Source organism: Callorhinus ursinus, unplaced genomic scaffold (genome assembly GCF_003265705.2).
Source record: "Callorhinus ursinus isolate GAN/ISIS: 27379988/994484 unplaced genomic scaffold, GSC_fseal_2.0 scaffold2, whole genome shotgun sequence".
Lineage (NCBI taxonomy): Eukaryota > Metazoa > Chordata > Mammalia > Carnivora > Otariidae > Callorhinus > Callorhinus ursinus.
This window is the reverse complement of record NW_027397064.1, coordinates 11,042,592-11,055,644: the sequence shown is the minus strand read 5'-3', so window position 1 is coordinate 11,055,644 and position 13,053 is coordinate 11,042,592. Positions and strand designations below refer to the sequence as shown.

At 38.0% G+C, this 13,053-nt stretch overlaps 1 long non-coding RNA gene across 2 annotated transcripts; it reads left to right on the top strand.

Moving 5' to 3' along the window:
- Positions 1 to 392: 392 nt before the first annotated feature.
- LOC141370159 (uncharacterized) lies at positions 393 to 12,395 on the top strand. 2 transcript variants are annotated; one of them, XR_012373979.1, is made up of 3 exons: positions 393 to 842; positions 2,735 to 2,938; positions 8,516 to 12,395. It is a non-coding gene; the product is annotated as an uncharacterized lncRNA (long non-coding RNA). The 2 variants fall into 2 exon arrangements; XR_012373978.1 differs by lacking the exon at positions 8,516 to 12,395 and adding an exon at positions 2,031 to 2,211 and having other exon boundaries at positions 2,735 to 8,482.
- The last annotated feature ends 658 nt before the right edge of the window (positions 12,396 to 13,053 follow it).

Sequence of the window (13,053 nt, the reverse complement as noted above, 5' to 3'; positions counted from 1 at the left end):
AAAAGGGAAACCCTATTTGCTCACATTGCCTGTGGGGGCTTCTAAAGAAAAACTATTCCTCCTTTCTTTCTCTCCTCTCTTCTGTCCGAAAAAATGAGAGCTCATGAAACTGGATGTTAACTTGAATGTTTTCATCAAGGCAATATAGGGAGCAATAAGACAGGAAGTCTTATCAGTATTTCAAAGTAGGTGGCGGAGAAGCAGTGAAAATAAAAAATATATAGGATACCACCCTGGGCACGTATACAAGATGACCAAGGTTGTGATGGTCAGAAGAGATTCTTTTTTTCCTTTCTAAAGAAATTCTTGAGAAATCAGTGGAGTACTGCCAGTTTATTCTCCATCCAAACCCCTTTGCCCCTCATTGCAACACATAAGCTTCAACAGAGCCACTCAGACAGCGTGAGATGGATTCCAAGCGTCAGAGGGCATGCAGTGAGCATGAGCCTAACAAATACTAAGGACTTTAAAGGCAAGAATTTGTAGCTTTCAGCCGGAAACAGTGGGACAGGAAAAGAAATGGGAGGCCATGTTGACGTTATCTACAATTCTACAATAATGCGTGAGTCGTGCTCATGATCTAGAACGGGACCATAAAGACACAGCCACCTGACACTCCCTAAGAAGACCACCTGTAAGGATGATAGGACCGACAGGAGAGCTGATCTAAAACGACCACCAGAAATCAGAGGCTGACAGGAGTTCTGATGGCCCAGATCATGGAAAATACAGCTGAATATTCCAGAGGAAAAGTTGAGAAACTCAGGAAGGCCCCCATGATAGAAGGAGATGGGTTTGAATACCTGCCAAGAACATGAAGCCAGATCCACATGGCCACGTAGGTAAGAACCTTCCTCATCTCTTGACTTTCTCCTTTGCATCTCCCTCTGCGCTAATCCTGGTGACAATGGAAAAGGGAGTGGTGGGGAGATGAGCAATAGAGACAGTGGTTAGCTTTCTGAAAAGACTGGGGCTATAGGCTGCCAGCCTCAGGGGAGTGAAAAGAAAATCTTCCCCTAAATGAATATTACAGAAAATATTAATACATTATATCAAACAATAGCAATTACTAAATTGAAACTTGTTTGCTCACTTAAAGAGACCACAGGACCTATTTATTACCTATGACTGGTCATAAAAAGCATTCATCCACCTGAGATTTCATGCCTGAGTTTCTATGGAAAGATCTTACTTCCACTAAGAAGACTTGAAGGCAGCAAGAGAGACAGAAGTGCATTGGCACTGGATTATCTCCTCCTTTTTGCTTCTTTATAGAAGTTATGCTCATCTTTTTGCTCTGTCTCTGAGAAAGAGAAGATGAGGTCCTCTCCATCTTGCCCTACACTTGAGATCCCTCAGGAAGTCACACGCATGGAATTCACCTGGAAAGTGACCACCTGACTACCATTAGGGCTGACAATCCAATGGAGAATTCCATTGAGCTAAGCTGAATCATTCAGGACTCTTACCTGACCTAGAGAACACAGACCCAGTCAGCTTCCTTACACCTTACCCATAAACCCATAGACTAATACTTGTTTTTGCTACTCAAATGCCAAGAATGCCTTGTCGGGAAGAATGAACATAATCAAGGTCATGAGAACTATGGCAGAGGTGCACTAAGTTTTAGGACCCTTTCTTGAGGCTCCCAAATTAGAATCAATTGAGAAATAAACATAGCTTTTAAGCACAAGGAAAACACAATGTCAATAATCTAGCTGATTCGAGAATGCAGCTCTAAATGAGCTTGCTATTTTTTATCCCACATCAATCACCAGCATGAGAGCGGGACCGCCTAAGGCCTCCCTGAACATAGCCATGCTGACCTGGCCGCAAAGAGGGTAGAGAAGGGAAATGCCCTGCAGAGAGGAGAGGCTAGTTCTGAACGGGAAGGAGCCTGGGAGAGGCACTGAGTTCCTGCTGCCTGACTCATGGTAAGCACCTCATTCCTCCTGCCCTGGGCAAGGTGAGTGAAGACTGATATGCTGAAGGTTCTTTCCTCAAAGTTTCATATTCCCTCCCCTTTTCAGAAACAGAACGTGGAGACTCCGCCAGCATCAATGTTTGAAGGTTGCAGAAAAGGCAGTGGGAGCTATAGTAGTTAAGAGCCTGGCCTCGGAGCTGTGCTGCCTGGGTGTCAATCCTGACTCTCTTCCCTCCTAGCTGGAGCACATTGTCTCTTCTTAACAGGAAGCTAATCAAATCTCTCTAGTAGGCTTGTTACAAAGATTAAATTAGTTAAGAAATATAAAGCATTTAGAATAGTGTCTAAAAGATACTAAGTACTCCGTATAGGTTAATTATAATGCAATTATCTTATTCGAATGCTAAGCCATATTTCTCTGCATATGTGTATCTGTGCTTTGATTCATCTTTAAAATATTTTATAAATGCCAGCAAACCATCACATTTCTATTAATTTCGATTACCTTAAACATCATCACCTGGCTTCTTTATTTTCACCCAAGCTCAAGGAAGGAAATAAATTTAAGATAGAGAAAGAGAATGTGACATAACTTATGGGTACAGATTTTTTTTTTTTGTCCTTTTTGCTATTGTACCCAACAAGATTTGAATTTGCAGGTATCTTGACTGGGTGATGAACTGTGAATAAAACTGAAAATTAAAACCACATAAAACAAGGCAGATTTTGAAGTTGGATAATAGTATCCAAATTCTCTATTTACGTACTTTTATTTAACTGCTTGTAGAGTCTTGAATAACTTTCTTCCAGAGCTGATGTTTAACCTCGACTGCAGACATATCAGGTGACCTGTGCCAAGGTGTGGGGAAATCCACACTACACTTGCTTTGAGAGGAAAACATCACCAAGACCATGTTTAAGGGCTTGTTGTGCTGAACTCTTGGTTGTGGAGGATTGGATCTTCTTTGGCACTCTTCAACTGCTCTTTATTCGACTTCCTGGTGTTCATAAGAGGTAGCTTTCCAAGATCCCATACCACCCCCAAGCTTAATCTTGTGAACATCCATGTACATGCATGTACACAAACACACACATTCATACTACATGGACAATCGTTTGTATCAATGAAGAGGCGATAGACTGGTATTTTTTAAGAGGATGATTTTTAATGGACTTCACATAGGAAAAGAACATCAAGAGCCAAATCAAGTCCATCAGAGAAGCTGAAAATCAAACCCACTGAGCCAACAGCATCCAAGGCAAGATTGAGGCTTGCTGATGAAGTAAAGAGGAGGGACTCAGGAAACAAAATGTCTGGGTTTACTTAACCACTCTGTGCTGCAGTATGCTCATCTGCAAAATGGAGATACTAATAGGACCTACACCTGTATAATAGAAATAATAATAGAACCTACTACAGATGGTTGCTCTTCTTGTACATCTGTAAAAAAGTAACAATAACAGCACGTCTCATAGGATTGCCATGGAGATTAAAAGATTAATACCTACAAAGCACTTAGGAGGCTGGCATAGAGTGAGCATTAAGTAGGCATTCCCTGTGATTGCTATTATTGTCAAAGCCTCAAAAATGAGATTAGCACAGGATCAGTTCAGACATAAGCATACGGGGCTAGGGAGACCAGGTAATTGACATAGTAACAAGGGAGCAGAGAGATTCATCTTTGTGGACTGTTGAGTATGTAGCGTATGCCTCAGTCAGGCTGACCAAAGAACCATCAGCAAGGTGGACAGAATGATCTTATTTTGTTTTGTTTTTCTAAAAAGCCAAAGCATCTCTCCAGGGGAGATTTGGCCTGCAATGTTCAGTGCCAAACCAAATGACTTAAAGTTAGCAGTGCTAAATGCCTTTGGTTCAGTCTATCTTAATATAAAGACTTTTTGCTCCAAGAATAAAGATTTTATTTAAAGTGAACCCTTTGAACTTTCACAGAACAAAGTGATTATATTCAGCAATCAATAGCTCAGTTATGCCGCTCACTGCCCTCCACAGCAAAACTTTATGGTACAAACTATAAATCCTCAACATCCCTACATTTCTTTATTGGTTATCTGTCTCATAGGTGTTGATATTACACACACACGCCCGCCCACAAAAGTAGCTTCTCTTTTACCAATAATAAAATCAGAGATGTTAGCTACTCTTTATTAAATTATAAAAATGTATATCCACATTAATTTTAGCACATGATTTTTTTTTTCCAACAAAGGATACTCCCATTGATTCTCAATGACTTCTGTATAGGAAGACAAGATGTCTCCTCTTATCATATCATGTCTCTATTTCTGCAATTTTAGTTGCTCCATATATTCAGGTTTGGGTTAACTTATTTCACATAACCATTAATGGAAGTTAAAGACAGTGTGACCAACTTTTAACTTGGAAATCTATTTGTAGTACCTCTATAATGTCTTAAACTCTAGCCAGACACATAGAGAGTTTTAAAAATGGCAGTGATTGTACAAGTACATGGCATTTTGCAAGCATTCTAAAAACTGCTTTCTAAATTAGTCATTTAGATAATAGGTGCTTTTCTCCTCATCAAATGTTTAAAAGTGGATTATTAATGGCATAAATAGGGGGCAAGGAGCAGAGAAAGAATTGCTCTTTTTGCCTTATTCATTAAATCAACTAATTAGTAATTTTTATTTTTTTGTTTTTTACTTAATACATTTTAGGTAAGGTTATCATTTTTTTTTTTTTTGTCACAAATGGAAAGACAAACCAGAAGAGGGAATAACCTTGAGCCCTACATCATATTTATTATCCTCACTGGTGAAGTAAGTGCGTGAGTGAGTAAAGAGGTGTGAAATTCCAGCTGAGAAAAATACGCTGTTTGAAGAAGTGCTGACATAGAGACTACAATTACAAAAAGAAAATATATATACACATACATATGTGTATGTGTATATATATATTTATATGATTGCTGACATTTAAAAATCATTTATAAAAAGGAAAACTAGGTGTGTAATTATGTCATCATCTACGTGGCTCACTGTTTCCACTAGTCCAAATAAAGAGTATGTATTTTAAAATATAATTCAATTAGCAGCCACAGCAATCTAAGTGATCAATTATAGAAATAAAGAAAATGACAACTCAGTAGGAAATGAATACATTTTTATAGTCTCATTTGTCACTACATCATGATTATGATTTTACTGTAGACTTATAAATTCACTGATTCAGGTTAGTTAATAGTTTCAGACTTAGTTTTATGTGTGATTTGAGAGTTTCTACATCCCTGATGGATTTATAGAGCAGATATATTTAATAAAAATTTGGAAAATTTAAACTCACAGAGAAAATATGCATCATCTTGAGATACCCCGAGGTTTTGATATCATTAAAACATCTTAATGACGTTGATTGACAAAAATGCATGTCAGTGAAAGTAAGATCTTTTTTATGAAATTGTCACTTGATAGTAACTTAAGAAAAAATAACTACTGTTGACAAGAAAATAACGATTATTTTTTTTTTAAGATTTTATTTATTTATTTGACAGAGAGAGAGACAGCAAGAGAGGGAACATAAGCAGGGGCAGAGGGAGAGGGACAAGCAGGCTACCCGCAGAGCAGGGAGCCCAATGTGGGGCTCAATCCCAGGAACCTGGGATCATGACATGACCCAAAGGCAGACGCTTAACCAACTGAGCCACCCAGGTGCCCCCCAAATAACATGATTTAAAAGGCTTTGTGAGAATATGAAAACAACAAGTATGAATGTGAGACCATTAACCAGACCAATGGAAGACCAGGTTAATTTTCTAGCAAATAAATATTTTGGGTACATCTGGTATCTGGTCCAGCATGTAAGGAGCACAAAGGTTGTCACTTAAATCCTCACAAGAGGAAAAAATCCTGAGCAACCTAAAAATCTAGAACTCTTCTTAGATCTGCCAGAGAATTCAAGTCACACAATAGGTATATATCCCTAAACTGGAGAACTAGGTGGATACAGAGAATCACAACCTACCTGAACAGAAACCCAGGAGCAGAAACCTTTATGGGATCCAGTACTAGAGTAGAAAAATCTAAATTATGATTAACAAATTTCTGGATGCTTGATGGAGACAAGGCTGAGAGTTAAAAATCCCATGGAGGCCCAGTCTTGTAGGAGCCCCACACTTTTGTGGATTTCACCTGCAGGAACCCTACCAGGTTTTCATAGTGAAGATCTGAGAAAAAAATCCCCTTGTGTTTCCAAAAGGATGCGGGCAGGGTAGACATTCGGAAATATGTTCAGAGCATTCTGTTCTTAGTAAAGTCTGTCCTCAGGGTCACCTGGGTGGTGCAGTTGGCTAAGTGGCTCACTCTTGATTTTGGCTCAGGTCATGATCTCAGGGTCATGAGATTGAACCCCACCTCAAGGCTCTACACTCAGTGAGGAGTCAGCTTGAGATTCCTTCTGCCCCTCCTGCTCTTGCGTGCTTTCTCTCTCTAAAATAAATAAATAAATCTTTAAAAATAAAATAAATAAATAAAGGCTGTCCTCAAGAGGAAATATTTTACCAGAGCTTAACCTACTAGAGTTTTATCAGAGTCTAACTGACCTAGGGGGAGGGAAATCTCCAGCTCCAGCCCCCTATAGCCATCCTGTCCACCTAAGAAGGGTGGAGAAGGGGGAATGAGAAGTACTCACAGCCCAGACACACAGGCTTGCCCACTAAGAGGCAGACCTAGCAAGGTCTAGAGAATCCCTCCCCACACACACCCTATTGTCACATTAAGAAAGGCCTATCTGTATATCACCCTTCTCAACAAGAAAACAAACAACCTATTCAGAAATGGGCAAAAGATCTGAACAGACAGTTTCCCCAAGAAGATATACAGATAGCTAATAAGCATATGAAAAGGTGTTGGCCATCTGAGCATTAAGAAATTGCAAATTAAACCATCAGATACCACTCTGCATGTATTAGAATGCTGAAAATCCAAAACACTAACAGTGTTAGTATCAGGAGGAGTGAATGGGTATCTGAGAACTCTGTACTTTCCACTCAATTTTTCTATAAGCCTAAAACTGCTCATAAAAAAAATAAATAATAGTCTACCATTTAAATAAATTAATTAATAAATACAGCAAAATCTTTTGAGAGTGCAGAAAAAAAGGGGGAAAAAGCAATAGCTTAAAAATTTAAAAAATGCACATAAATATAGATAGATGATAGAGATAGAAACTTTACTATCCTTTTTTTTTCAATTTTTAAAAAGATTTTATTTATTTATTTTGTGAAAGGGAGAGCACAAGCAGGGGGAACAGCAGGCAGAGCAGGCAGAGGGAGAAGCAGGCTCTCTGCTGAACAGGGAGCCTGATGCAGAACTTGATCTCAGGACCCTGGGATCATGACCTGAGCCAAAGGCAAACACTAATCTTAACCAACTGAGCCACCGAGGCGTTCCTCCATTGTTCCCATTTTAAACATCTTTAGCATGAATAATAATACTGGAACTTTTGCTTTTCCTTACTTACGTGAAAGTATTTTTCATGTACATCTGTTTGAAAATAAATCCATTTATTAGGGTCTTCTAATGTTTATTCATAAAAATATAAATGATTCATATTCTCTTGTATTTAAATAGTCTGGGCTAGATTCAACATTTTAAAAAAATTGAGCATTTTTATATAGTTCATCTCTGTTTGAAACAAATCCTACTACTACAGTTTCTGTATCCAACATAATGTGTCTGGCTTATTCCTTTTAATATTTTAAATAATGAAGTTGTTTAGGATTTAGGTTTTTCCCATTAGTTACAACTAACTGACAATGAGAAATGTAGTAAAATATGATGTGGTTTAAAAGGTGCTAATTAAGCTATAAGTGACAACATCGTGACTCTGAAGCGCATGAGTCATTAGTAATTCTAGTTGAAGTACTTTTTGGTCAGCACAATCGCGCCGTCATCCTAACGGAAGTAGCATCTCATCAGTCTGGAATTACCTAGGTGTGGCTCTGCCCAAAGGCAGAAGAATGGACTGATTGATCTCTGGGAGGTTCTTCCCACCCTGGAGTCTCAGATGGCTAAAACTTGCAATTGAAATAAGCTTACCGCAGTCCCCTCTGCCCTTGATCCCTCTTCTTCCATCCATCATTAAGTGATACCGTGACTCTTGCGCTTTCCAACCCCTTTCAAGTTGATGCCTGTCAGGATTCAGGATCTTCACTGGAGTCTCCTTCCGTTTAACAGTAATTCAAGTGTTGATTCAGCAGGATGCAGACGAGGTGAAAGAGGGTATACAATGTGAACACACTGAAGAATTTTAAATTCCATCTAGTGAATCCATTTCCTGAACATAAATCAAAGGGATTAGGACAGGGAAAGCTCTCAGCTTAGAATGCACATTAAAAAATAAAAGTCTAATTACTATGTTCCATGGAGCTGTCACATATATAATGTGTATATATGGATATACATATGCACATTATATATACACACACACATATGTATACACGTTGCATATACATATATGTACACATATATATATATAAAATGTGCATATATATATCCATATATATGAATATTTACATAGACCTGCCCTAATTGGAACCTCAATGTCATTTACAGAATCTGCTGAATGAGAAGGATGGCACTCATAGTTGAAGGAGACCATACCGCAAGCAAAATGGCAGTAACTCAGGAAGGTAGCCAATGGGAAGAGGCAGTGTTTTTTCAAATACAAAATGCCATTTTATATATATATATATGTGTGTGTGTGTGTGTGTGTGTGTGTGTATGTATGGTATATATATGTATGGTGTGTATATATATATGGTATATAATGTACATATAATATGTATATTGTATTTATAATGTATATTAATGATATAATTATTATGTGATATATTAATCTCCATAATTTTACCCACCCTACCTTCTATCTATTACCTCTTTTTAGAGCTGACTCACTGATCTTTATGTCCATATTTGCACATTTAGTTTTCATGTTGCTCTTCAAATAATTATAATAGCTATTATTTATTATTATTATTAGCAATATTCTTATATACTATTATAATTACCCTTCAAGGATAGTTTTGATATTTATTTTGATCTGTATTTACTGTTCTATAAATATAATGAGGAGATGATAGGAGGAGGAAGATAGAACACACTCAGATTTTCTCTACCTCTCATGTCCCCTAAGTATAGCCCTGATATAACCAGTCCTTTGGTCTATTTCACCATGCCACATTACCCTAACATGAAATGTCACAGTCCCCTCTGCAGATTTTTCCCCCTGGAGGAAGACACAATCCTTTAATGAATCTTGGATTTTCTTCATCCAGTTTCCCATCAGTGACATCGACCCCAGAATCCCAGCCTGTAATATGTCTGTCTACTCAGTTGCAGGAGATGCTCTCCACGTCCACTGCTCAATTTTGCAAGGCATCCTATGAACTACCATCAGCTTTTACTTCTTAAAAGTCAACTTAGTAAATCTTATGCTTCCAGAATCATTTGTGGGATAGAGCTAGAGAAAGAAAGCAGTTCTGTGCAGGGGATATTTACAGTTAACAGCCATGGCCTTGATGGGAATTGCTGTCACTTTCAGCTGAGCCATAAGTAGCCAACAGCTTACATGGCCAATGCAGAGCATCCTCTTTTGCTTTGGAACATTCCAACCCACGGCTTCCCACTTCAGCACATGCTGGGAGGCTGAGATATTTAAGCAGACGACAGGAAAGTGATAAAGACAGAAAGAAGAACTTAGAACAAATCATGTAAATAAACCTGTATTTCCCTCCCATCTTCCCTTCTTTTCTTCCTTCTGTCCAAATTTCCTTCCTTCCTTCCTAATTCTTCCTTCTTATCTTTTAAATCAAAAGATTGTATTTTCAAAGTCCAATAAAATAAAACAGACATAAACATATTTTCAAAAGCAGAATTCTGGCCATCTATTAGAAATCTCTACCTTGTCTGTGCTATAATGGAGAAAAAGGGTACATGAAGGAAGATGCACAATATCATGTGTTTCAAGGAGCAGCCTAAAAATTAGTATTTTGAATGAACTTCTTATTTGGTCAATGACTTCTTGCCACCAACTTCTTCAAGACCCACATGTTCATCTGCATGACAAGAGAAAGAGAAGAGACTTGGAAATCACCAGGGAATAAGAATTTTGTGAGCATTCTCCCAGCATAATAACCTCTATGACATTCAAACCACAATGTGCTAACCCTTACCTATAATGTCCAAGTTTCTGGCCTCTGTGTGTTTTATAACCAATACCTGAAATTGTCTTTCTGCCTTCTCTCCACCCCCATTGATCCATCAACTGTACAGCTCATCTCCAAACTTATTTCCATGTTTCAATTTAGATGTTTTCTCCATTTTAGTTCTTCACATGTTTGAATTGTTCTTGTTTCCCGTTTCTATATCTCTTTTGGTAGGATAGTTGCTGAAACTTACTGGAATGTTGTTTTGTAATGGTGTTAAATTAATCCTGAATTTGTGGTTTGTTTATAGTATAAAATGTAATGTCCTTAAGTTTAAAAGAATTTATTCTACTTTTTTTTTCTATGCATACTCCCTGCAGAGCATGGAGTACAATGCTGGGCACTAGATAAAAAGTGGTAAATAACCAGTGTTCATTAGGAAATGTAAGATACATGGCACCAGCATCCATCTTCTGTCACATTACCGTTAATCTCAGTCATAATACTAGGAAAAAGCAGGGAATAGGAATTCAATTTTACAGTTGAAAGTAAGATGTTGTTTTGTTAGACGTGCAAAAAGCTCATTTCTGAAACAAAGCAAAATAAAGCAAAGCGAAACAAGACTATTGCTATCCACCAGTCACCTGCCCTTTATGAAATATTTGATATTTGTGGCCCCTAGAATTCAATTCTAAAGCAATATAGAAAATAAGTGATCAGGATCCCACCAACTTTAGTAAAGTGCAAGTTGTGAATTCCAGAGTAGAAGTTTGGAGCCCATAAAAAACCATAGATATTTCACCTTTCCATTTCAAGGATCTTCAGACTCTACCCATTAGTTTTTGCCACTCTGCTTTTAAATATGTATAGGCTTCTCCAATATAGAAAAAGAAAAATACCTTGAGTCCTTGTATTGGTCAACTTGGGCTGCAATAACAAAATGCCATAGACTCAATGCTTAAACAAAGGAATTTATTTCTCTTAGTTCCTGGGGCTGGGAAGTTCAAGATCAAGGTGCCGACTGATTTGATTTCCCAGTGAGGGCTCTATTCCTGGCTTCCAGATGTCTGCCTTCTTGCCATGCCCTTATATGGAGAAGAGAGAGAGAGAAAGGAAGCTAGCTAGCTCTCTGGAGTCTCTTCTTATAAGAACACTAATTTCTTATTAGAAAGCTCCACCCTCATGACCTCATCTAAACCTAATGACCTCCCTAAGGCCCGATTTCCAAATACCACCACATTGGGGGTGAGGGCTTTAACATATGAATTCTGGGTGAAAGGACACAATTCAGTCCATAGCAGCCCTGTTACTCTGTTAAATAACACATTCTTCAGTGTAGAAATCCCTGGTGAAGGCTGACACCAATATAGTGCTTGTTGTGTGCCAGTGATCACTGCAAGTCCTCCACACATGTACCTCCTTTAAGATCCACAGCAACTGTTTGAGGTAGTTACTATGATCTTGCCCATTTTGTGGAGGTGGAAATTTATGAATAGAAAAGATTAGCAACTTTCCTTGGGGTCATATAGTCAGCAAGTGACAAAGCCAAGTTTCAAGCTCAGCCACATTGTCTCCAAAATCTTCAGAGCTCTAAAATCCCCATCTTAAAGGGATAGGTACACATCTCTTCTTCATAACCTTCAACACTATGTTAGGACTTCACAATTAGAGGTGCAGTTGCTTTGAAAAACAGTCTGATAGTTCCTCAAATGATTAAACATAAAGTTATTATATGACCCAGCAATTTCACTCCTAGATATATACCCAAGAGAATGACAACATATGTTCACACCAAAACTTGTACATGGATGTTTATGGCAGCATTATTCATAATAGTCAAAAGACTGAAAAAATCCAAATGTCCATTAACTAATGAATGGATATTAAAATGTGGTTTATTTATCCATACAGTGGAACATTATTCAGCTATGGAAAAGAACACAGTACTGATACATGACAAAACATGGATGAATCCTAAAAACATTAAGCTAATTGAGAGAAGCCAGCCACAAAAGACCACATATTACATGTATCTATTCATTTGAAATATTCAGAACAGGGAAATCTACAGAAACACTAAGTGGATCAATGGCTGCCTAGGATGAGAAGAGGGGGGAGAACATTTAGGGGAATGATAGCTAAAACATATGGAATTTCTTTTTAGGGTGATGAAAATGTTCTAAAATTGACTGTGGTAATAGTTGCACATATCTGTGAATATACTAAAAGGCATTGAATTGTAAACTTTAAATGGGTGAATTGTATGATATGTGAACTATATTTCAATAAAGCTGTTAAAAAAAAAAGATTTTACTGTTTGATATCTACACACTCCATAGAATCTATTCTAGAAATTCAGTCTCCTACACACGAGCATGCTCTTTGCTCTCTTTTTTGCTGGACACCACACTCTCCTCTGGCATTGTATGGTGCTTCCATTTCTCTCTTACTTTTTCTTTCCTCCATACTCCTCCTCTCATCCACTCCTTACACCTTTTTTCCCTTTTCTTTTGTATCTTTGATGCTAGATGCATGAGCTTCTTAAGCATGAGTCCTGACCTCTGTTCTTCTCCTGACTAGAGTTTTTTTAGATTTTTAGAAAAGATTTATTTATTTATTTTAGAGAGAACATGAGTCGGGGGAGGGTCATACAGAGAGGGAGAGATTCTCAAGCAGGCTCCTCACTGAGTGAAAAGCCTGAGGTGGCGCTCAGTCCAAAGACTGAGATCATGACCTGAGCAGAAATCAAGAGTCGGATGCTCAACCGACTAAGCCACACAGGTGTCCGTTTTTGTAAGTTTAGGTTAATGAATTTTTTCACCTGAACTAAAACCTCAAAGTCAGTGAGGAACTATGAATGAATGTATTTAAATAGATGACCGAACATGGAGACTTAACTCCCCAGGCCTTTTGGTCTTGGACAAATCACTTTATATTATCGGGTAT